The sequence below is a fragment of the Pezoporus wallicus genome, unplaced genomic scaffold (genome assembly GCF_028554395.1).
Source record: "Pezoporus wallicus isolate ANWC-B61680 ecotype Strahan unplaced genomic scaffold, APGP_CSIRO_Pwel_v1 contig_3952, whole genome shotgun sequence".
NCBI lineage: Eukaryota > Metazoa > Chordata > Aves > Psittaciformes > Psittacidae > Pezoporus > Pezoporus wallicus.
The window spans coordinates 13,752,127-13,776,253 of NW_026635034.1; the positions used below are offsets into that span (position 1 = coordinate 13,752,127).

Here is a 24,127-nt window from a genome sequence, read left to right on the forward strand (position 1 = left end):
ACTTTGAAACCATCTCTGCCAGACTTGAAGCTTCAGGTCTACCAGAGGGACGAGTACCGGTAATGCTGGTGGGGCCTGGGCAAAAATCAATGCGCGCGGGCTCTCCCGGAGGTAAAAACCAGCCTGGGTGCGGGTGCGAGCCCCTGTTCGAGGTGCGAGCCCCTGTTCGGGGTGCGAGCCCGGGTGCGGGTGCGAGCCCCTGTTCCAGATGCGAGCCCCTGTTCGGGGTGCGAGCCCCTGTTCGGGGTGCGAACCCCTGTTCGGGGTGCGAACCCCTGTTCGGGGGGCGAGCCCGGGAGCGGGTGCGAGCCCCTGTTCGGGGTGCGAGCCCCGGTTCAGGGTGCGAGCCCCTGTTCGAGGTGCGAGCCCGTGAGCGCGCTGCCCGTGCCCCTCGGGCCCTCCGCCGGGCTCCCGCCGAGCGCCACAGCACGGCGCGCGCCCCCTCACCGCGCAGCGCCGGCGCGAGCCACCGCGTGAGGCGGGAAGCGCGAGGGTGCGGGCGCGCGCTGCCTCAGGGGCCGGCTGAGGCGGGCGCCTCGCGCCTCCACAGCAGCCCTCCCTCCGCGGGGCTCGCCGTGCCCCACGGCTCTGTTGAACGTTTCGCGGTGAAAACAATGCCGGCCTCCCCCGGCAGCGTTCTTCTGTCTTATTGTCCTTCCTGAGGTGCCGCCGAGCCCGGTGACTGCGGTCCTGGTCGGGCAGCGAGGGACCGAAGCTGTCTCACAGCCTCAGCGAGGGCCGGGGCCGGCGGAGATGCCTCTCCCTCACGCCTGAGGTGAGGAGGGACCTAAGCTCGCGGGCGGGCGAGCCAGCTGAGGCGGGGCTCCTCTCCCGCCGGTGTCCGGGTCAGCGGAAGGCTGGGCGGGCGGGAGATGGGGGTCACTCGGGCTGGGCGGGCGGGGGTCCCGGACTCCCCCACGCCGTGGGCCCGGCGGCAGAGCGGGCTGGGTCGGGCCGTACCGGGCGAAGGGCGGTGGAGCGGTCCCGGAGTGATGACGCGCTTCCTGCCCTCCCCGGCGGGGGTCTGCGCCTGGAGTCCGCAGCGGCGGCGGCGGCTGCAGGCGGCGGAGCGGGCAACAGGCGAGCGAGCTGGGGGGAAGGAAGGAAGCGAGCGAGCGGCGGGGCTTAGGCGCTGTGCAATGCTACCGTAACGCCGTTCCCGGTAGGAGCCCGCGAGGACCCCCTTGTCCTGCCCTGCCGTTCGTTGCACGTTGCATGGAGTGTCCTGTCCGTGCTGAGCCGCCGAGAGGGGGAAGACTCCGCGTAGGGCTGAGCGGCGAGAGCGCGGAGTCGCTCCGTGCCTGCGGCGCCTCAGCTGCCGCTGGGTTTCGCGTGTAGATGCTGTATTGCCCCCGGCAGGCTGTCGGTCGGGAGGCGGGAGTAGCACTCCGTCCAGCACTGCCTTGTTCGCCCAACAAGTTGCCGGTTCTAGGGAGTACGGCAGCAGCCCGGCCCAATGCTGTGCAGGGAACCGGGTTGTCGCGGCCCGTTTGCGGTTCCGCCGCCGGGAGGGCTGAGCACCGGGGAGAGGAGAGTGGCTCCCGCTCACCTTGCCTTCGTCAGGAACAGGGCCGAGGTGGGAGGTAGGCAAACCGCGGTCCTTTGGGATTGCTCCCTGTACTCTATAGGACTGGTATGGGAAGGAGGTGCTGGGGCGGCAGCTCTTCCCTGCCCCTCGCAGCCTGTTTCGGGAAGCTTCGCGTTGCCGTGTCGGAGGGTGAGTTTGCCTGAGGGACGGAGCCGTTGAGCGCTACTGGCGACCGCGGTGGAGAAAAATACCCCTTTTCGCAACACGTTGCGAAGCGACGACCTCCCAAGGACGGGCGTGCGGCGCGTGTGTATGCGTATATCTATAACCATATGTTCGCCTCTTCCCACCAGACCGTGGGACGGCTGGGGGTGGGAACGGATGGCAGGCCGGTTCCGTAGAGCCACCGCGGACGGGAGGGAAGAACGGGTCTGCCCCTGCGCAGCGCAGCCGAGGGTGGGATTGCTGGTGAGCCTCGCTGCTCCGCGGCCTCTCCCTTCCCCATGCTGGAAGTGTAAGGGGCCAGCGGCTCTGGGCTACCTGCCTCGGTACAGCAGGGCTCCGTGCCCGCGACTGGCCAGAGCACAAAACCTCCCTTGGTGAGTGGCAGCGTTATACGCCTGTGGAGGGCCTGACCGCGCTGTGGGCTGGGGTCCCCGTGAGTGTCTTGGCACCTCTGTTTCTTCCTTGTCACCCTATCTCATGGCTGTGGGGTGCACCGCACAGGCTTGCTTTTGAGTGACAAGAGAACCCTGACACAGTGCCACTGCCCCGGCACACCTGTCTGGGAACTGGGGCCTCTGCTGTCTTTGTGCTCACCTTCTGTAGTGCTTTTGTTCTGCTGACCAGCCACTTGAATTTATTTAATATTAATGCACTTTTTGTGTGTTAAAACACTGCTGCAGTGTCTAGTTAGAAGGATGGTGGAAATACTTACTGACTGAAAAAATGGTCGGATTAAACAATTACCCACTTCCCTCCAATCTTTAAAAGTTTATTTTGCAGACCTGTATTTTAAAGCCAAGTCTGAGCCATATTAAGTTTCAAACCAGAAAGCCAGTTCTGAATTTGAAAGTGTGTTATTTAAAGGCATCAGGTTTCCTGCATTGTCAAGACAGCCTGCTAGCTATGGCAGAATATCCATATCATGAATAAGAAAACAAGTAGCATGTGTCTGAGACTGTTCTAGCTTATGTAAACTATCACTTACTCATACATGTATGGCAGTGTGTTGCAAGTGTAAGTGCAAGCCACCAGCGTTAGTTATACCACAATTTGTAAGATATCTGTACAAAACGCTTTCATATCAGAGATAATGGTCAACCATTCTTCCAACAATACAGCTAAGTTAACTATGAATAAAATTGGCTGGACTACCTTTTCTGCTTTAATTTTCAAACCATGACATTTTCAATGCAGTGACTTGAGATTGAAGGTTATCACACAGTTGGGGGGAGGGGGGGTGGGGGGGTGGAAATTAAACCAAACAAACCCCCTCTTTCCTCTGGGAAGTACATTTTGTAAGTTGTGTAATGCCACATTTGACTCACTGGTCGTCACTGCAGAATTAAAGGGATAAGTGGAATTCTAGCTTATCTGTTGGTGGCAAAATTATTGAGCTTGAGTAAGATGAGAATATTCTTGTCTCTGATTGCCAATATAAGTCTTTGGGTTAACTGTGATAAACTTGGGTGATGTTTAAGTTCTGAACCGTGGTATAAAATTTGAGAAAATACTATAGCGATTTCATATAAGATACCCATTCATTTCACCATGCAAATTACAGCAGTTTACTCTGAATAATTGTCCTGTGTGTTCTTAGAGTAACATCTGTTGCATGATATCATGTAATGGAATGTAGTACAGCCTAATTTAAGTTGATTTGAAATGTTGCCATTGCACTGTAGTAGTGCCTGAGAGGGCGAGAGCTTTTTGGTGTGTGATGGATAGATTGGTTATGAGTAGATTATGTTGAGAAAGATGAACTTGCATTTGAATTGTCAAAGATTAACTACTTTTACTCTGAGCTTGGTTAGTTGTACAGTTTTACTTAAGACTTCTTTCATCTTTTGCCAGCTAATCTAATCACTGAATTCTACTTACATTAGGAAATGCATCTATAGTTATAAAGATAACTGATTAGTACAAAACACCACTACAGTAGATTCAAGCCTTTTATTTTGGAGAGGGAGGAGTGGGCTTAAAAGAACTATCTTGCTGTGGCATAGCTTGAAGTGCATAATCTTCATGATGACTTAGAATTTTTGCTTTGGAAACCTCTTAGTTGGTATTTGTCCCACAAAGATTTGACTGTGCACACTGTGTCACTTTATATCCCTTCCTGTATAAAATATATCTATTAAATCTGTGCAAATGTTAAGATCTAGGCAGTTTTCAAAAATGCCAGTACTGAATTAATTACCACAGCTGGACAGTAGTACAGACAACCTCCATTCCATCTTGTGGCATTGTAGTGTCAGATAGTTGCTGGAATATCAGTGTTGTATGTTCATGAAATGTGAGCAATACCATTTGCTGAAGCATTATTCCAGTCCATGATTTTAGCATTTATGTGTTGAAACCATCACTTGAAGTAGTTCTCAGCTCCCACTCCTATCTGACCCTCAGAGATTTTAATAAATTGCTAAATGTGTAGGCTTCCTGATTTTTTTTTTTTTTTAATATGCAGTTTCTTGCTCTGAAGTTCTGATCCAGATGCTGCCTTTGCATGGGGCTATAATTAGGAAAGAAGTGTGAATGTGTTTACAGACTACTGTATCCAGCCTCCAAAAATTCTTCTTTTCCACTCCCCTCCCCCCCCCCCAGCCCCCTGCTCTTGAATACTTAAAAGGTTTGGCAAGTCTTCTTATGCATGTTTCTGCAGACAATAGAATGATGATGCAAATTGAGAACAGAAAAAAAAAATGGTTGGGTGTTGTTGCAAATATGGGGAGGCTGTCATAATAGGCAGTATTTTGCATGGTAGGTTTCATTTGTTTGCTTGTGTATTTTAGCATATCAGTTGAGATAAATGTTACTGGTATATAGCTGGAAATTATAGTTTAGGTAGTCTTGTCTGTTGGTACTTGAAGGGGAATGCAGGTTTTTGCTTCTGGGGTTCTGCTTTTGACCACAAATGGTTATAATAGTATAAATTGAAGAATTTTTAGAGGTAGGGGAGATGCAAATGATAAAGCAGAGTTTTTTTTTCAGAGTAGCCTGGTTCCCAAATTCCAGAGGCTGTATTAAGCAGAATAATACAGGCTTTTGTAAATCTGTGTGAGATTCCCATGATTATGCACATTGTGTTTTGTCTTAAGCTGTTTTATGCCTTATTTTTATTGTTGTAATTAAATTATTCATTCCTATTAAAAAATAAATCTGGTTGCTTTGAAGGTAGGCCAAGCTACTTAAATGCATAAGTGCTAGGCTGATCCACAGGATGCTGAAATCCTGGTCTGATCAACGTTTAGAGAATTGTGACCTTCTGTCTCTGTGTGCAGTAAAGACATGGCTTTTGAGTGAGGCTCATACGCTTGGGGTTGAGAAGGTGGTGAGGAGCCTGTTGTTAGTTTTGATGCCAGACTTGTGTGACCACTGAATTTTCTATGTTTCTGTCCGTGCTAATGCTGCTGAAAACCCATTTCACAGCAGTGTCAGAGAACCTTTTCCCTGGGTGTGTTCTATGTGCACATACTTATCTTGGAATTGAGTTTGAATTAGGCTGTGTACTTGAAGCAATTGTGATAACATTTTGATATTTTCCACTTCCAGCTGCAAGCTGGGATTCCATCCCCAGAGATCCACCCCCTCAATTCTCAGAGCTCCATCGCCTTTTTACCCAGGCATCTTCATGAAGCAAGAAAACACGCTGACTGACTTCACAAGGTGAGGGTGACCACACAGCAATGTCTTTTCTTAAAATATCTTTACAGTACTACAGGGCTGACTTGTTACTTGTAGTCCCTTCACTTGGCAGCAACCAGTTGAATTTCTGCCCAGATGGGTCAGGCTGGCACTTGAAACTGCCTTCCTTACATTCTTAGTAGGTAGCTCATCTTTCTGTGTTTGGGTAGCAGGAAGAAAGTGTGAGCTGAAGTGAATTGTAAATGAACCTTGTGTCTTTCTATCTGGCAACTCTCGTAAGGTTGAGATTTCTTATTTCCATGAAAACATCACATGTAGTCCAGAAATAAGCAGGAGTCTCTCAGTCTTCTAAATCACGGCAAATAACAACTGAGGTGATAAAGTCAATGGTACTAGCTGGGCTGTTCAGTTTTCAAGTTGAGTAACAAGTTATATTTGTCAGCTGTGTAGAGGTTTTTTTGCTATAGTGTATCAAAGCATTTAGTGCTTTGCTGAAGGATTGGGCAGATTGGTGTGAGAAATTCTTAAACAACAGGGTTGTCTTCAGCTTAGAGAAGCTTTCACAGTTGTATAATGCTTATTACATATAGTTTTTTTCCATATAATAATTTCTCTTTCTTGGTATTTGATACATGTAATAAGGTAAGTAACTCTTTACTTCAGCTACCTGAAGTCTAGCTTATACTGTGGTTTGTTTATAGTGGTGGTATGTACTAGTGGGAAGGTTGTGATTTTTCTGAAATGTGAGATTTAAAGTTCAGGTATAGATGTGAGCATTCATGTGTGAACAGTTTCAGAAACTTACTGGCAGTGAAAATCAGGCTTGAGTTTGTACGGGGGGAAACATGAATTAGCCTTAAAGTCATATATGGCAAATATCTTTTACCTTTGTTCAATTTAAACGTGTCAAACTCTGTGTAGCAGGAAGCAGCAAGGTACCACCTGGCTAAAAGAGTGGAAACAGCAAAGGCAGGTTACGAATGTCTGATGTGATAATCCCTGTTGAAGGAAAGACCTATGGTAATCTAATGGGAAGGATTGTGGCAGGAATGTGATGGTGGTGTAGAACCGAAGGACATAATGCTTAGATACAATAAAAATGTACAGATACCAGGAGAGAGTCAAAATTGAGTGGCATGGCTGCCAGTGAGATCAGGAAGCTGAACTTGAATGTTACAGTTCACTGTTGACTGCAAGTTTTATAATTCTTTCTTAAAGTTTTTCTGTTACTGACTAAAAGATTTTCTTAGTTTGATTTTTGTTGAAGTATATATAAAAAGAAATATGCTGTTGGCAAGGAGGTATCTGAACTGTCTGGGTAAAAGAAAAGTGGGAGCTACTACTGCACAGTTGGAATTCAGGGTCAAGCAGATGGAACCAGTGGCACATCTCTGGGTTGGGGCATCGCTATAGGTATTATTACAGGAGGAGGTAAATGTCCAACTTCAGTTTAAAAAAGCAAAGGCTTTGGAAAGTAAGATGGCTCTGTTGTGATATTTTAAGTACTCTCTGGAAATGTTACATGCAATATCTGAGGATGTACAGACCCCAAGCAAGAACTCCAACTCTGAAAAACACGTGTCTGGTTTTTAATTTAAAAAAAATTCAGTGGCTGCATTTGCAGTTGTGAGTAAGGTCCAGATCAGCCAGATTGTAGCTGGATTGCCTGTTCAGCTGCACTGTGATACTAACCAGACTTAAAAGCAGATGTCGAGCAGTGTAACTGAATGTACAGAAGACTGAAATCTGTGAAGAAAGGGTAGTTAACTAAGCTTTGCCTGGTGAGATTGGGCAAACCATTTTATAGATTAAGTACAGAACGGACCCAGACACAGAGAGAAGGGGGTTGCAGTGGATTTAATGGGTCTTGTCTGAGGCCTTTGTAATGTAGAGGACATGGATATGTAAGGGGTCAGTTCAAATGGTTTCACAGGTGCTCTTTGGGTGAATGACATTTTGTCTTCTCTCTGTCCTTAGAGATCCAAGAAAGCAAAAGCCAGATTAAACAAAAATAACTTTTCTCAGGAGCAGGAGGACGGTCTGTTAGTGGTGCTACTTGCATCCGTAGCTGTGGGTAGTTGGAGCACCTAAGACACTTCAGTTTTTCTCTCCTTTTATACGCTGCTCTATTCTGTTCAGAATGGCTACCTCATTCTAGAGCATGCAGATACTTATCTTTTACAGGGGGGATGCTGTGTGGCTGTTCCTGAAAGAAGACAGTCCAATCTTGAAAAACCCCATGTAGCAGTCACATCAAATCATCCAACATCAACACAAAGCTTTCTAGTACTGTGGAAAATAATCACTTGAAGCTTGATGATTTTGAGGAAAAATTCAGTTATGTTCAGTGGGTGACTATCTAGTGGCATAATACAGTTGGAAAACCCAAGTATGCAATTTTCTTGGTAGTATTTTTGAGAGGAAAGGAGGAAGTGTCACTTTTGCTGTCCTATCCGCTTTGCTGCTGCTGCCTGATTTGCAGCACAGGCCCATCCATCCCAATGGTTGATGCTTGCCTGAGCTCCAATGCAAGTATTTCATGAATGAAATTGCTCCATGAAAAGATTTAGGAAGTGCTATTTTTTTCTCAGGTGACTTCTGTTTGAACAGTACTCTTAAAATTCTATTTCTTTAGTTTTTGCTTGCTTCTTGAAAACGAAGTCTTTCAGCAGCCTTTTTGTTTTAATGCCATAATGATCAGGGTGCTAGCCAAATTTTAATCCATTCTGTCTAACAAAGAGCAAGATGTATGAAATAAGAAACCATGGGATTTAAGTTTTACAATTCTTTTGCTATTCCACAGGATGAAGCATTAAAATATTGGGAGGGCCTGGGCAGAAAAGATGTTCTTAAAGATCTCATGTCAGAACTGTGACTGACCTTGTAAGAACATTCAAACAGAATGGCAGGGCTTTAGTGGCAAAGACATGGGGCAGAAAAATACCTTAATTATAGTACAAGTGCATGGTTAAGGGGAACTAGTTATGCAGAAGTTGTTGGAAATTATCTAACACAGATAAAAAAAGCCTGAAACCAGTTAGAAGGGTAGATGTGCCCTGAAGAACCAAGCAGACCACTCTGAAACAACTGTAAGGCCGAGCTATGAAAGTGACTCAGTAATGACTGTGAACATCTGTGCAGGAAAAAAATGTGTTCCTACTTAATGCTGTTATCATTCCTTTTCAAAGATAAATTGAAGTTTGAAGCGTTAAAAATGCCATCTGCATATGAGGGCAAAACCCCCTGTTACTTAGGCTGAAAACTGAAAATTAAAACCTAACAACTGTGTTCCATGTGGATCTTATTGCAATCAGCAATGGCTTTAATTGCCTTGAAATAGTATTACCAGTATACCAGGGCATTTAAGGCAGTGGTTTCCAAAGATTTTTTGATCTCACGCCCTTATCAGGAAAGATTTGTGAACAACCATGCCCAAAATATCTGTTTATTTCTGAATTATGCACATATACTATTGTACTTAAATTGTGTACATGCAGAAGTAGAAATTAAGAAAGGAGGATAGAAATACTAACCAAAAAATGTATTTTATTTCTTAACAAAAACCTCTTTTTGCTCCTATTAAAAAAAGCCTTTAGTGAGTGTTATGTGCTCAAATGTGGTTTGTTTTTTTAACCACCATTGGTTTAACACTTTGATACAGCTATTTGAAGGTCTGATTCTAAATTCAGTTATTTCAATACTTGGTTTTAATGGCTGTCACAGCTGAAAAAGACGCCTCACAAAGATATATAGATCCAAATAGAAGTGCACTGTTGGTTGTGCTTACTAAATCGTGGTACTCATTTTCCACTCCTTTACACTGGTTATGCAAGGATTTTTCTTGGAATTAATTTCCTAAATTTCCATCTTCCCTCATGTCAGTCAGCCGTTCTTGCAAACTAATGGGAAGGTGTTGAATTCTTCTATTTTAACAAACACATTCAAAACCCCCTGAAACTCTTCTTTTGGAAGATTGTTAAACGGGTTAGGAAATTCTGTTTCCAAGTCTAAGTGTACAGATATTTGACAGGTTTTATCAATGACACATCATTTTCAGCAACAAAATTGCATAACAATGGAAACATTTCCAAACATCTTCTCTGTAGAGTGGGTTTCTTTTACGAAGCAGTTATTTTCTTGGTCACTGTTAAAATGTCAACTTTACCTTAAAGGGACATCATAAGCATGTATTTTTTTGGCAGTATGTGCTAGATGCCATACTGCTGACAGCCACTTGTCATCACAGAAATTCAGCAAGTTTTGAACAGTTGTGTTTGTGGGGAAGCTTAATGAATCTTTAAATTTGCCAACTCTTTTAAGCACTTTGTCACAAGATAGCCAGCAAACCTCAGTGTTGGAATGTGACTTCCACGATCACTGCCCATCTCGTTACAAGGTATTGTAACCATATCAGTGTCAGCCTGTAGCACTTCGTGCGCTTCTGGCTCCAACTTTGCTGCAATAACTTGCCTATGAATGATGCAGTGAAAGCATTTCACATGTGATTCTATTTGTAGACTTTATACTGGAATACTCCTTTTAAGTTCCAGTTAAAGCAGCCACTTGGTAATTACACTTGCAGAGTTCTTCCATAAAATATTGTTTCTATTAAAGAATTAACTTACTGCTGAGAGTATGTTGAGTCTTCCCTTCATCTCAAGGTACATTTTTCTTATAGTGACTCATGAAAGAGTAGTTCCCCATGTAATTATTTCATCATTGAAACATTCTAGCATATAGTGTAAGCTGAGATGTGTTAGAAATATCTTTACTTCCTGCCAACACTATAGCAAACCTCCCACACTCCATAATTTGTTCTAATACTTGTTTCTTCAGATCTTTGGCTGTTTTCAATGTGTCTTCCAGCAATATTTGCTGACAAATTAATGCCATATTGTTTTCCATGTATAAGCTAATCCATTTTTTTACTGCAGCAGGAAGACCAAGTGCTTACTTGATGGTATGTTGCTTTGTCTCTTTTGCTCTTCAGAAAGAATCATTAAAAGAGGCTTCTGGTACTTAGTCTTGCTAATTGTGATGGCTTCATACTACTTTATTATAATATCTCAAGGCACAGTGTACACTTAGAGTGAGGTTCATCATTCATGCCAGCAGATGTAAATCTGTATTTCAGTTGGTCATCTTCATAATTTCAGGTTTTTTTTTTCCAGCTTTTTGGAAATGTTGGATCTGATCTAATCCGATTAGTCAAATCTGATGAGATTGTTGATTTTACCCTGTAATGTGTCTGAGAAGGAGCTTGTACTGGCGTTAGGAGGTAGGTTGATGTACATGGATTTTGACGCAAAAGCAAAATCTCTCATGGCGTCTGCGTATCTGACATAGAGCCTTCAGGGTCAGAGGTGATTTATCTAAAATTGAAACTGTATAGGGCCTTAAACCATTCATGCATTTCCTTGCTTAGAATTCCTTGTCTTCGCTTGCCTCACATTCTTGTACCTTAAAATATGGTGTTTAGTAATTGTGACCCACGTGTGTTGTGATAGCATGCACATTTTCATGAGCATGCCTTTGTGAATTGTGGCCTTAGGTCATGCCAGTTAAAACTTTAAGAAATAAACATTCCTAAATGATTGAAGTTATGTTTGGTTGGTTGGTTTCTTTTCTGTCTGCGACTTCTAAGGAGCAGCAATTCTTATTCAGTTTGTTTAGCAGCCAACACAATGTCATTCTTATCCCGCCTAAGGCTACAGCGTCTTCTGTTAAAGATAAATTTCAAGTACCTGCTAAACATCTGCTATCAGGCACCAGTACTGTCTTGGGATCCACCCAAGAAGTGTATCTCTTCATGTACAGCTCATCTTTATATAGCTGTCATGTGAGTTGTAAGGAATGAAGTACAACTTTAGCTCATGAAGAAGATGCAGAAGCAAGGTGGGATTGCAGATAACAGTCCTTTGGGTAAAAAGGAAAGGTAAAGCAAAGGGTTGCTTTTGGGGAGTTGTTTACAAGGTGTTTTTTAAACTATCCTTAGGGCTTTAAAAGACTGAAGATTTGCAGTAGTGTGGTATTGACTAATTGTTTTTTTTTCTGGACTATATACTTGTTTCAAATGTCTTGCTTAAGGTGTACCTTTCATTATTTAAATTAAAATTGCATTACTATAAGTGAAGTAGTCTTTGTACTACCGTCTCCTCATAGAAAGAGACTTTCTAGAACAGTTTGAGTATTTGGTATGAATACTTGTTTCTGATGTGTTTAATAATTTTATTTTTTGTGAAGTTCTTCTATAAGAAGAGTCTCCAATTTAGCTTTCTTTGTATTTAATCAATGGGACCTAACTCTCCTATAGCACGACAAGTAAATCAGGATGCTAGCCACTTGTGCAAGTGAAAATTGTCTTCCTTTTGGGCCTTTCTTGTTTAATAGAAGTCAGTTGTTTTCTTTCTTCCTGGTCAATCTATAGATGTTTGAAGTACTTGTGCTTACTGGGAATTTGCCACTTGAAATTTAAGAAATTCATACATAAGATATCTCCAAGTAGCTTACAATTAGAAAAGCTTTCTTGTGACAACATTCAGGGGATATTCAAATAAGCAATAGGAAAATGCTTCTTTATAATTAATAAGCTAATGAAACCCTAGTATTTGCATAATCAGGCTTGCCTTGGCATTTGACTACTTGGGATAGTTCAACTCTCATACCAAAATAAATCCACCTAATTGGTGTTGATGATCAGAAAGAATGTTATATTCTTTTATTTTAAAGAATGGAAATAATCTAAGATTATTTGTTTGACTTAAGGATAGAGAGACTCAGGAGTATGTAATAGTGGTCTTGAATGCTTTAACATGGTTATGGCGCGTCTGAGACAAGGCTAAGACTTTGTGCTTAAGCTGCTGAAGTGTAAACATAAATTGAAATCTGGAACTGGTTTTGCAGCATTCTCTTATGTAATCATGGTGTATTGTACCCTGTATCAGTGGATTACTGGCTTCCATTTTGGTTTCTGCATTCCCCCTTAAAGAAAAGTGGGTTTGATAGTTTAAGGCCAAGTTCTCTGGTTATCTGATACTTCATTCACTTCACACAGCATGTAGCCAACCTCTGGCACTTTTGGGGATCAGAGCTGGGTGGCCATGTGGGCCGGATTGATGTGCTTATGTATGCTGCAATAGAAGTCCTCAACTTCAGCCAAAGAACACGTTTTAAGTTGAGAGCCAAGGGGGAACAATTTTTTCCTTGCATTGCCTATATAGGGTCGACTGAATGATTGGGATTTTACACTTCTCAGAAGCATTACTGGCATGTAATTGCTCCGTCAAAGGTGAAGGCAGAGACCTTGATGGGCAAAGGAGAAGTAACTGTGTGTCATAGCAAATTGAGTTCCCAAGCCCAAATGTCAGGTTTGGAGTTGAAAATTTAATTTGAAATACTGGCTTTGCAGGCCTTTTTTGACCTACAGCTTGAGTTCAAAGCTTTATTAAACTTGCATCCCTGCCTCCCTTCTTTCACATCCCATTCTCCAGTATTCTTTCATACACTCACTGAGCATAATGGAAATAACAAATCTCAATTGCTGTATTTTGATGATTCTCGAGAAACTATGAGAGTAGATTTTGCACACAGTGCAAAAAGTCTTAATTTAGGAAAGCATGCACTTTTTGATGCATAAAATTTGGAGCTTCCGGAGATGGTCTGCTGGAGGTCTTGCTGATTGATAGATGCTACTGTAAGTGTAGTCAACAAATGGCGTGCCTACGTCATTGTTGTAGGGGTTTTATTTCCTGTACAGCTGATCCTCAGAATCCAGTCATGTCTACAGTATCACTGAACAGGAATTATCCAAAAATGTGATTAAAATGTAGCAGGATAAAATATAATGTATATTAGTTGGTAGGGTAAAACCAGGCAAAAATTATAGCTGAACAAGGCAATTGTATTTGACAGTGTCTTAGGACAAGAACATGTAAAGCATGTCTATTATGGGTTTGCATATCCAAGGTACTGGCAAAATACCTGGAAAGTGCTTCTGAAAAGACTTGTTTCAGTATTTTTTTTACAATGTTATACCAATTTGCTTATTTTTGACAATGAAAGTGTACTTTTGCCCTTCATGAGTGAATTGCCATCTCTTACAGTGAGTATTAAAAATCAAACCAAATGGTTTTGAGCTCAGTTACATACCTAATGGTATTTTGTCTTGAGATAGTCAGCAATTGAGGGAAGGTTGAAAGTGTTTGATCCATTTCACCTGGGGATATATTTCTCTTCTTGTACTCAGTGATGTGACTGACCCCATCTTGCAGTGACATGTGCCTTATGGTTTGTTGTAGCTCCCTGAGCATTAGTGCCACTTTGACTGAAGAACATGTAAGGTTTTTTGCTTCTGGCTTGCTTTCTGCTTGTGTCTTTTTAGGATTTTATATATTGCAAGTTTGGTTAAAAATTAAAACTAAGATGAACTTTTTTTAAGTTTCTTGCTTGTTTCTAATGGTGTAATAGAGGAAATGGTAAGATCTTGCTAGCCTTGACTTACCTGCACCTGGAATGTGAGCAGCCCATTTTTGGTGCACTGTTAATAGTATGCATGCTTAAGATAAAAGTGCTTAAGGTAAAAGTGCATCTCTTCTCTGTTACCCTCTCTTCCTGTTTATCCCAAAACTCAAAAGTTTTTTGGTTGTTGGGGTTTGTTTCTTAAATTTGTTCCTTTCCTCAGCCTTCAAAATTAAAAGTGTTCTTATCTTATAATTTTAAATTTCTATTAGTTTAACAGTGTCAGGACAGATTCTGCCTGGCAATAGGACAGTACTCTTGATCAAATGTGTGCTTTTCAGCTGTAGGAAAGCTAGTATTAGTTTTCCTTATTAACTCATTTCAATGCCAGATACTTCCAAGTTCACTGCATTTGGGGTTAAAACAAAAGTTGTACACGTAACACTAAATGTTAACTTTGACCAATTTGTGTTGAAGAAATGGTCAAAATGGGTTTTGCTGGCTTATGAAGCTTTCCAATCACTTCCTTAGAATCATGTGTTTGAAATACTTGGACCTTTCATTTCTTTTTCCCTCTCCTGCAGAAGGTTTTCCTTTGAGTACTGTGTGTTAAATTGAAAATGACCTTACATGCCTTCAGTTATAAATAGCAGTAAGAAGGAAGAGGATTCCCCTCCTGCCAACTCCCATTCATGGCTTTCTATTTCAGTTCAAACCATGTCTTACAGTGTACTTTGATTTCCAGCGCTCAACGAGCTGCAACAAATTCGGTTGTATACTAAAAACTATGTACTTGAGGTCATGAGCAGGTAAAGTTGCTGTGATAGAAGTGCTTTCTTTTTTCCTTTTACACTTCTGATATTCACCGCCATGTGCTATTTTGTGTGCTTCCTGCATTGATCTGAGCTATGTTGAATCATGGGTTAAGAAGCTGTTGGTGGTGAAACACTACTGTACCTGAAATTTGAAGAAAATAGATCTTGTGTATATGACAGTTTGAAAAGACAGCACTTCTTTGTTCACGTGGCTTTCTTGTGTGGACTATGGTTCTGGTCATGTAGCTGTTATGGAAATAAATGGTAAAATGACTTAGTAATAGTTTGGTGTGTGTTCTTTCTTTAAGATGTCATATTTAAACTCTTTTCAAAAAATATGAAATGTGATTAAAAATTTGCCCTTATTAAACAAGGTAATTAAATATTATTAGTTCTAAATGTTTGCAACCATTCAGTTATTTATTGTGTGGCTTACTAGCTGATCAGTTGTCTTACTAAAATACATCTTTGGCCAAATGGAGGTTGGTACTGGCATACAGTTTACACCTCACCTTCAAGTCATACTGTTTCTATCTCAAACTTTGCAATACAGTAAGTGTTGGTGTGTTGCGAGGGATCAGTTGTTTACTTAAAATGTGATATGACTGATACTGGATCTGGAAAGTAATGACCCTGGGACAACATGTTTCCTAATTCAGTGACTTTCAGTGGCTTGAATGAAAAAGATCCAACTCCTGTAGCAGTGAAATGTTCTGTATCTGTTAGGTGCATGATAGAGCAGAACTAGTGGTTTACCATTATTCTGTACATCACTGTGATTTAGTTTTGAAGGGAAAATTAAGTTAAGCTTGGCTTCTGACTTAATTGATGGGATAGTAGAACAGATTTGACATTAGCGTTAGTTTCAGGTCGTTTCCCAGATCAAGACAGCAAAACTGTGAGAAGATAGAATTAGTCTGAGAAATGTGAGCTGTGGAGGGAGTCATGTCAATTCTCTTCCATCTTTTTGTTCCTGTTGGACAAACTAAAACCAGGTATGTCTGGTTCAGGTGGTGCAGCCAGCTTCAAAGCAACTTCAGCATATAAAAAGGCGTTAGCGTGGCAAGAGCTAGAATTTCCATTTTTCAGGTCTTGCTAATGAGCATATCTTCAGTTTCAAGCAGATTATTTCTCAAGTCTGGTTTATGTCTTCAGTTTGAGGGGGAAAAACTGGGATTATGTACTGGAAGTTCCTATTGAGCATAATGTATGATGCCCTGATGACTTTCCCAAGCAAAGTTATTTTTAGTGTAGTGAGGCAGGCAGGTTTTGCTGTACATGTATGGTTAGTGAAACAATCTGTAGCAATTGGGTTCCCAGTGGAGAAACAAAAATCCACAGGAGCCCTGAATCTCTCATATTATTGTTTCTTGGGTTTTAGTGTAAGTGTATGTAGTATTCATGAATCACTAATGGCTCATGGAGGCAACTGCTTGACCATTATCCCTCTTTGAAAACTGAGAAAACGAAAACATTTACAACTAGTTGACTTTTAAGAAATACATCCTTAAATGCATCCTGGAGAATGCGTGCTGCTGAATTAACTTCCAAACACTTGGTGAGCAAGATTTAAGACAATTTGTAGAATCTTTATGGACAGGACCTGAGCAGACTTGCCTGGAAACCATACAACACTTAATAGTTTTAGCTTTGAATATTTCTGTGGGCATTATTTTGTAACTTGCTAGGGAACATGCTGTTAAAAATCCTGACGATGCTTTAGTTAACTTGATATCAACTCATTTTCAAGTGTCTGACGCCCAAAAGCATCGTTTTGTTGTTTGCTCTTCTTTTCCAGAATAACTTGGGGCAGTTCTGGTGCCTGTGTCCACAGTCATGTGTAACGCATTCGCAATATTGTTATTGAAGTTCGAAGAACATAAGCTTCTTTGTGCATCAGCTGTTGGTTTGGAGACCAAATGATTTTCGCTGGATGTGAAAAAATAATAATATTCTATTATAATTAATATATAAGAATAACATAATGGGAAAACCGTAATTGAAAAGTCAATGTCCTGGTTTACCTGATCCTTAAGGTCAGAGGAGATGGGTTTACAACTTTCCTTTGTGTGTGTGTGTGTGTGTGTGTGTATGTTTACACAGCTGGTCTCTAACAGCCAGTTGTGGGATCCTCTGACTGCTGTTATGCTGAAGTGGCAGGCTGTAATTGTAGGAATCCCTGTGAAAGAGCCAGGGTACTTTGACAAACTGGATCTACTTGTTCTTGGTTCTTCTCTGAGCATTACCAGGCTCCCCCAATGATGGTCAGTGTAATACTCAGGTTTGGAACTTATTTAGTAGCTATGGAATTGCCTTTGTTCACACACGTTTTTGTGTGTGTGAATGGAGGTGGAAACACTGTATACTTCAGAGCTATGTAACAGAATTTTGGTGGGTTTTTTTTTGGTGGTATTTAGGTGTGTGTGTCCCCTAATGACAGAAATGTAAGGAATCAAAACTCAGAGGTGGGATGTAATGACAAGGAAGAAGCTGCTCTTGGCAGAAGTTACCTCAAAAGTGGAGGTTTACATTTTCCTCCTTGCATGCACTTGGATTCTTATCTACCATGGTTGAGGTATGAACCATGGTGCGGAAGGCATCTGTGATAGGAGTGCTATGAGAAAAGAGATTTTCTTCTGAGAGAGGAGAGGGGAAAAATGTGAGAAATTGACCTGCACTGTGAGATGAATGGGGCTGTTAAATGCAAAGTCTAAAGCACTGACAAGGAAGAGACTTCTGGGATGAGATGACATTATCTAAATGATGAGCAGGGATTACAGTGGCAGATGTCAGACCAACTTTTATACCATGGTAAAGCTGCAGAATCAGAACAGTGATCTCTTTGGAAATGATTGATAGTTTTGGTCAGAGCTATTGATGTGTCAGGTCCCAGTATCAAACAGTTCCAGATGGGGTCCCAGTAGTTAATCCATGGTTTTGGCACACAGGTCACTGGTGGAAGATGAGGTGCAATGTTTCTTTCACCTCAGTTGTCAACTGAAGTTTAAACTTCTGGAATACAGGCGAAACATGGACAAATAGGGTGATTCTTGTGGTTATGAGCTTTTTTGAATTTATAATGGTGGCTTTTGGACTTAGATAGCTGAAATATTAAACACAGTGTTTTATTGGTTGAATGGAAGTCTTTGTTTTTAAAAAGGATTACAGAAATCTCCATCACCCACAGTCTTTCAAGAGAAAGATTGCCAGACACTCAGAGGTCTCTTTCAGTATCAAATTTGCCTCTATTTTTTTCTGTTACCATGTGCAGCCTGTGTTTACGTAAATGTTTCCCATTCAGCCAGGGCTGTTATTTTAACTTGCCACTTCGCAACTCTGTTACTTGCTGAATGAAACTACTCTGTTGTCTCATCTTTTCACCCTTCTTAAGACAACTCTTTGTCCTCCCCCATGAAACCTTAGCTCTTCATCTTTTCAAGAAAGAGTTATGGATTTTAAAAGTATGATGTAGAGGAAAAGGAGAGTGTTTACCCTGTGGGGATTATGCAGAAAAAGCCATGTGTTGGCTGAAGAAAGCAAGTGTTTTAAGGGTAAAAGTGAGTTGGAAGCCTGGGAATTTTACAGCTGTCTGTGTTTGGAGCCATAAAATTACAGCATAGATTAGCTTCTACAAGATGGACAGCAGAGCAGCAGTTTCCGCTTCATACAGCTACAATTCCATTGGCTACATTTTCCTTCCTTCTAAATGGTTTTAAAATCTTACAGCTAAGCTTGAGACAAGCTGTAATTCACAACGGAATTGGAGAAGTGGTGGTGTTAACTCAGCATGATGGGACAGCTTTCTGCTGTGCTGAGTGCAAACATTAAAATAAGGAAATGAACTGCTGTGTTGGTCAGCTTGTTGCTCTTCTCCCATTTCTGTTGATCTCTGCCATACTTTCAGCTTATTTCTACTGATGTTTTCCTTTAATGAAAGGAAAATAACAAATGTGAGTTAGGCTTGATAACGGCTAATCATGATAGAAGGCTTGGTAAAGAAATCCTGAACCCATGTATCTTGTGGGAGGAAAATAAGAGAAAGTCAAAAGTCATTATCTCTTCCTTGGTGGAATATGTTCAAATATGATGCTTCTGTAAAAATTGAGGCTGTTGGTCCTTGAGACTGTTTATTTAGGAACTTCACTTGCAGCTGTACACATTGCTGGTGTTAGTGGAACACATCACTTCTTGGCAGTTGGAGTGCTGCCATGAGGCACCTTTCGTACTTCAGGAAAGTGTGCTTGATTCAGATTTGAAGTATAATCTTTTCCAATTATACTTTTTGCAGAATAATAAATTCCTAAAGGAAGGGTTAGTGGGAATTTTAAAATGGCCAGAGGAAACAACTAAAACCTTACAGTGTAATTGGAATAACATGAAAAAAACAGGAGACAATTCAACCTTTTAGGTACTTCAGGCTTTTCTGATTCTTTGCAGTGGAGTGGAAGTTGCTGGTCTCAACGTGCTTATTAATAACAATCATAGAATGACAGAATGGTCTGGATTGGAAGGGACCTTTAAAGATAATCTAGTCCAACCCTTCTGCCATGGGCAGAGACATCGTTTACTAAATGAGGCTGCTCAAAGCCCCTTCCAACTGTCAAAGATGGAACATCCACAACTTATCTAGACAATGCATTCCAGTGTTTTACCACTGTCATTGTAAAAATATATTTCTTCCTTATTCCCAGCCTAAGTTTGCCCTCTAAAACAGTTGTCCCTTAACCTGTGACTACAGGCCTTGATAAGAAGTCTGTCTTTCCTATAAGCCCCCTTTAAGTATAGAAAGGCCATGCTAACATTTCCCTAGAGCCTTTTCTCCAGGCTGAACAACCCTCTCAGCCCTTCTTCATAGGAGGGCTATTATAGCCATCTTCCCATTTTGGTGGCCGTCCTCTGGACCTGCTCTAACAGGTTTATGTCTGTATTGTACTGGGGATTCCAGAGGTGGATTTGGTACTCCAGGTGGAGTCTCATAAGAGCAGAGTAGAAGGTGAGAATCACCTCCCTCAACCTGCTGGCTGTGTTTCTTTTATGCTGCCCCAGACACAGTTAACTTTCTGGGCTGCAAGACAGTCTGATCTGACAGTCAAGTAGACTAGAAGTATCTGTTACGTGCTGCTAGTACATATCTTTATGGTATATCCAGTATTTATGGTGGACAACTGTTAACCTTCAACTTTGACAGCGCTTTGACAAATTCGTATCTTGCAAATCTGAAGTCACTAATAGTTGAAGACCTTTATGCTGTTGCATTCCAGATTGCTTGCATGTAAAGTGTGTGGGGTAGCCTTCTTTATGTATTTCAGACTTGTATACAAAGCCTCTATTTATTCCAAATGAATGGCAGCTAAATAAAGTAGGCTGCAATATCTGTGGCCTTTATTAAGAGTAAAGGCTTAAATAAGAATTGGAAGCAGGACAAAGCCAGCTATCATTCCAGAGCTACATAGCCTGCAAAAATTCCTGGTTTAATTGTAAGCCAGGCTGTTTGTTTCTTTGTGTTTGTGAAGGCCTGTGCTATTTAGCTGTAACATGTACTGCAAACTTATGCTCACAAGGAGCATTGGAATCTATAGCATCTGTGAAACTAGAGGATGCATTCATATGTTTGCAGGGAACTTGCGTAGTTAGTGCTCCTTCAGCTGTGAAGGAGTACCTTGATAAGACATAATAAATCTAATTTCTTAGTAAAACTTGAGCTAGTTGGGAAATTGGAATTGTTTCAATGCTGGGAGCACATTTCGTATTAAGTGTTTTAAGGTCAGGGTGGAGAAATTTTTCTTACCCTACTTTTTAGATAGCTGCTTTAACTACTAAGATGGGAGGGTCATCTCTGATTATAGTCCTGCAGCTAAGAAAGAAAATGAGTCTCCCTGGCTGCGGAGTATTGTTAGGCACAGATGTAGAAAGTAGACGTGACCATCGTATCCAACTTGTTAATAAAACACTCCCCGACATGTGTCTTGTAGTCTCCTACAAGCATAGTAATAAAGTATCTAACCTTTATATATATTAAATATTAAATGTTACTCCTCTCATCCCATTAGCTATGTAGTGTAAATGATTTGTGTTTTGAAATGAGTGACTTGGGAGAGTCAATAAGCATGATAATTTGTTTAAAAAGGGCAACAGCCTTGTGTCATTTGCACAATGTGAACTTGCCATAAATTCTGTTCTTAACTTGGAATATAAACTGAACTCTGTGTTGTAAAAGTTGTGATAATGAAACCTGTTTATTGGGCACATTTGCATAAATCTTTGTTACCATGAGTCCCTCAGGTCTGACTTGTATCCTGATAAGCACTGTGTGTGGAAGGAAGCCTAAATTGAATATAATAAATGTTTACTGATGTAGAAACACTTCTCTGAGGGTGCAGTTCCAAGGTGTCTTGGTTTAGATTGAACCAAGGTTAATGCTGTCTTGCTCTTCCTCCCTTCTCCCCTTGGTCAACCTCAGCATTGGTCTGACTGTGAAGTGAGCTAGACTGGAAATTTCAGCCTATCTGAAAACTAATATTGTGGAGAAGGCCCTGGGGTGGGAGACATACTGGGTAGCTCAGCTCTCTGCACATACTTGCTATAGGCAGGGCTGAGTGCCAGTGTAAGGTGGGCATGGGAAAAACTGGATAGTTGGATAAAGGATTGTAGGATTCTGACTGAGACAGGAGTGCACTCCCAGGGAATCTAGTTCTTTGAGTAAAAGTGGTCTGCTTGCTAGTGGTGAGATTGTTAATGTCTTCATGGACTTCTGGACATGCTGAAATATATATGAAATATGCACCTCTTACTTTCTCTTCGGATTCTGAACAGGAGAGTTTAGTGCACTGGCTGAGTGAGGAAAAGATGCAGGATTAAAGAGCTAGAACTAGACAGGTTAGAGCAATATTTATGCAAATGAATGAATAAATAATTCATCAACCAGTTGTGAAAGCAGTCTGAGAGCAGAGCCAGGGGGCAGGGATCATGCTTGGGTCTGTGTGGACAGGGAGGAGGAGGAGTTGCTCCAAGCAGAGCAGCTGGAACATGCTACTTGGAGGTGCAGAGCAAAGCTCATGAAGGTAGTTTCCTGAACTGCCAGTCCCACCACACTGGATCAAACTGGATTGTTATGGTTTCAATTACAACTTAGTCTTCTTATTTGGGCAAGGTTAGAAATGATAGTTTAAGTACCAGTTAAATGGCCTGATAGTCTTGCAGTTAGTTAGTTGTGTATGACATACTTGACATCATCAAATGATACTGCTGCAAGCTTTTGCAGCTGGCATTGGGCATCAGAATTTGAGTGGCTGCAAATTTGTTGATGCAATTAAAGTTCCAAGCAGTTAGCTTTTTTCTTTTTTTTTTTTTCTTTTTTCTTTTTTTTTTTCTTTTTCTTTTTTTTTCTTTTTCTTTTTTCTTTTTTCTTTTTCTTTTTCTCTTTTTTCTCTTTCTCTTTTTCTTTTTTCTTTTTCTTCTTTCTTTTTCTTTTTTTCTTTTTTCTTTTTTCTTTTTTCTTTTTTCTTTTTTCTTTTTATTTAGTTTTGTTACATCAGTTGACACATTCAGGGGCAGAATTTTCTACCTAATTTAACTTTCATGTATCATTTTTTTTGCAGGTGCTGAATAGGTGTTGAATAACTTGAGTAACTATAATTACTGTGCAACATACTTCAGTACATCAGGCCATGCAAGTAAAGATTGACTTTTGTTCTGTTGAAATTATTTGAAAACGTCCAGTGTACTAATTTAATTTTGTCAATTGAAAGTTAATAAAGCATCTTTTTCTACACTTAAGGGCCAGCTTTGTGTAAAAGGTATCAGTGACTTATTTTTATATCTCACACACGTAGACTTGTAGTACAAGCCTTGGGTCACTAGAAGAAACAAGTCATCCGTCATTGATCACTGCCCTGACACGTTATTTAAACACACCTAATCTGCTAGAGGATAAGATGATAATATGCAAGTGCTTTACAGGCAATGTCATTAATGCCTGTAACCATTGTGCTTTGAAGTGTGTATTAATAAACCTGAAATCACTGATTAACAGCTTGCCAGGTGAATATTAAATGTGTTTGTGCATGTATGTAGGGATGTAGAGTCTTGCCTAGTTTTCCTGGTATGCACTGTTGTTGTTGTTATATGCTGTGGAAGAAGGGTTGAAACTATAGCAAGAAATCTACCTAAAGCATCTCTTCCAGGTTACAGGCTTGTTTAAAGTTTCCACACAGCCCAGAATCTTTTCCAGTCCATTTTGTTGTGTTGTGTTCTAGCAATGCTGGCCATGATGGTTGGCCACTAGGCTGTATTTGGCTGCCCTAGAAAATCTGGTCTCTTGTGAAAGTCAAATCAGATAGAAAAACCTGATAGAAGGTTGTTGTCTGACATAAAGGGAGAGAGAACTATTTCTGCTTTCAGTTGTTGAGATTGAGGCACTGCTACACTTGTGTTTTCAGTATTCAACAGTAGTCACTAAAATAGATGAAGTTACTAAACTTCAGCTCTTCTTCACATAGCTATTCTGTTGCAGCTAAGGCCATTGCTTACATATGCCATGCATAAATTGTGTATTTCAAGGATTAATTCATCCTATATGGAACTGCAGGAGATTGTAGAGTGCTAGGACAGGTGAGACTATTTGTATAAATATCAGCCTGGTAAGATCTGTGAAATTTAATTAGCTAGCTGAGCTGCATAGAAATGGGATCTGTTTTGTGTTGCCCATCTGCACTTCACTGAGATTAATCTAATTATTTTTGAGTGACTAGCTAACTGATATTCAGTACCTTGGCAATGTTTTCTTGCTCTCACTATGTAACAGTTTGCAAGCTGGGTCTGAGCAGTAGTTTCTACTCAACACTGCAAGAACTTTGATGTGCACAAACTTTAAATTCAAGCGAGCAGTCATAGACAGCAATCTGAATATTCTTTCAGTACTATTTACAGCCTGCTGCTAGTAACTAAGTTTAGAAAGACTACAAGTCCTTACTGTTCCCTGATATGTGGTGGGCACTTCTTGTGCAGGAGAAGGCATCTCTGAATGTTCATTGTGGAATTTTTGTAGCATAATAATACATTCTATAGCTTAAAAATACAGAGAACGTAGTTTCTCATTTGGGGAACGAGCAATCTTACAAGATTGCAGTGAGTTCACCCAATGCTGCAACAGTGCTGTCAGTATTGCATTCTCCAAAGTTCTCGCCCAGTGCATTGCTGGAGTCTCATAGTTGCAGTGCTGAGACCTCAGAATTTGATGTGCTTTGAGGCACTATTTCATTAGTATCTCTGGCAGGTCAGCACTATTTAACTGAGCTGAGGATAAAGATCATGGTAAACTCAAGCAGCATGGTTTTGAACTCTGTTCTCAATGTTTTGAATTCAAACTGGCCAAATTTGCAAGCTAAATGTTACAGAAAGTTTTTTCAGAGGTGTTATTGTGAGTCTCTGTTGGTGGTGGTGATGGAAATTACAGCTGCTG

At 41.2% G+C, this 24,127-nt stretch overlaps 1 protein-coding gene across 1 annotated transcript in view; it reads left to right on the forward strand.

Moving 5' to 3' along the window:
• The first annotated feature begins 1,066 nt into the window (after positions 1 to 1,066).
• TLN2 (talin 2) overlaps positions 1,067 to 24,127 on the forward strand; it is a 149,006-nt gene continuing 125,945 nt past the window's right edge. The window contains exons 1-2 of the mRNA XM_057399395.1: positions 1,067 to 1,162; positions 5,303 to 5,416. The gene's annotated coding sequence lies outside the window, so the exon portion shown is untranslated. The remainder of the gene's footprint in view (positions 1,163 to 5,302; positions 5,417 to 24,127) is intronic.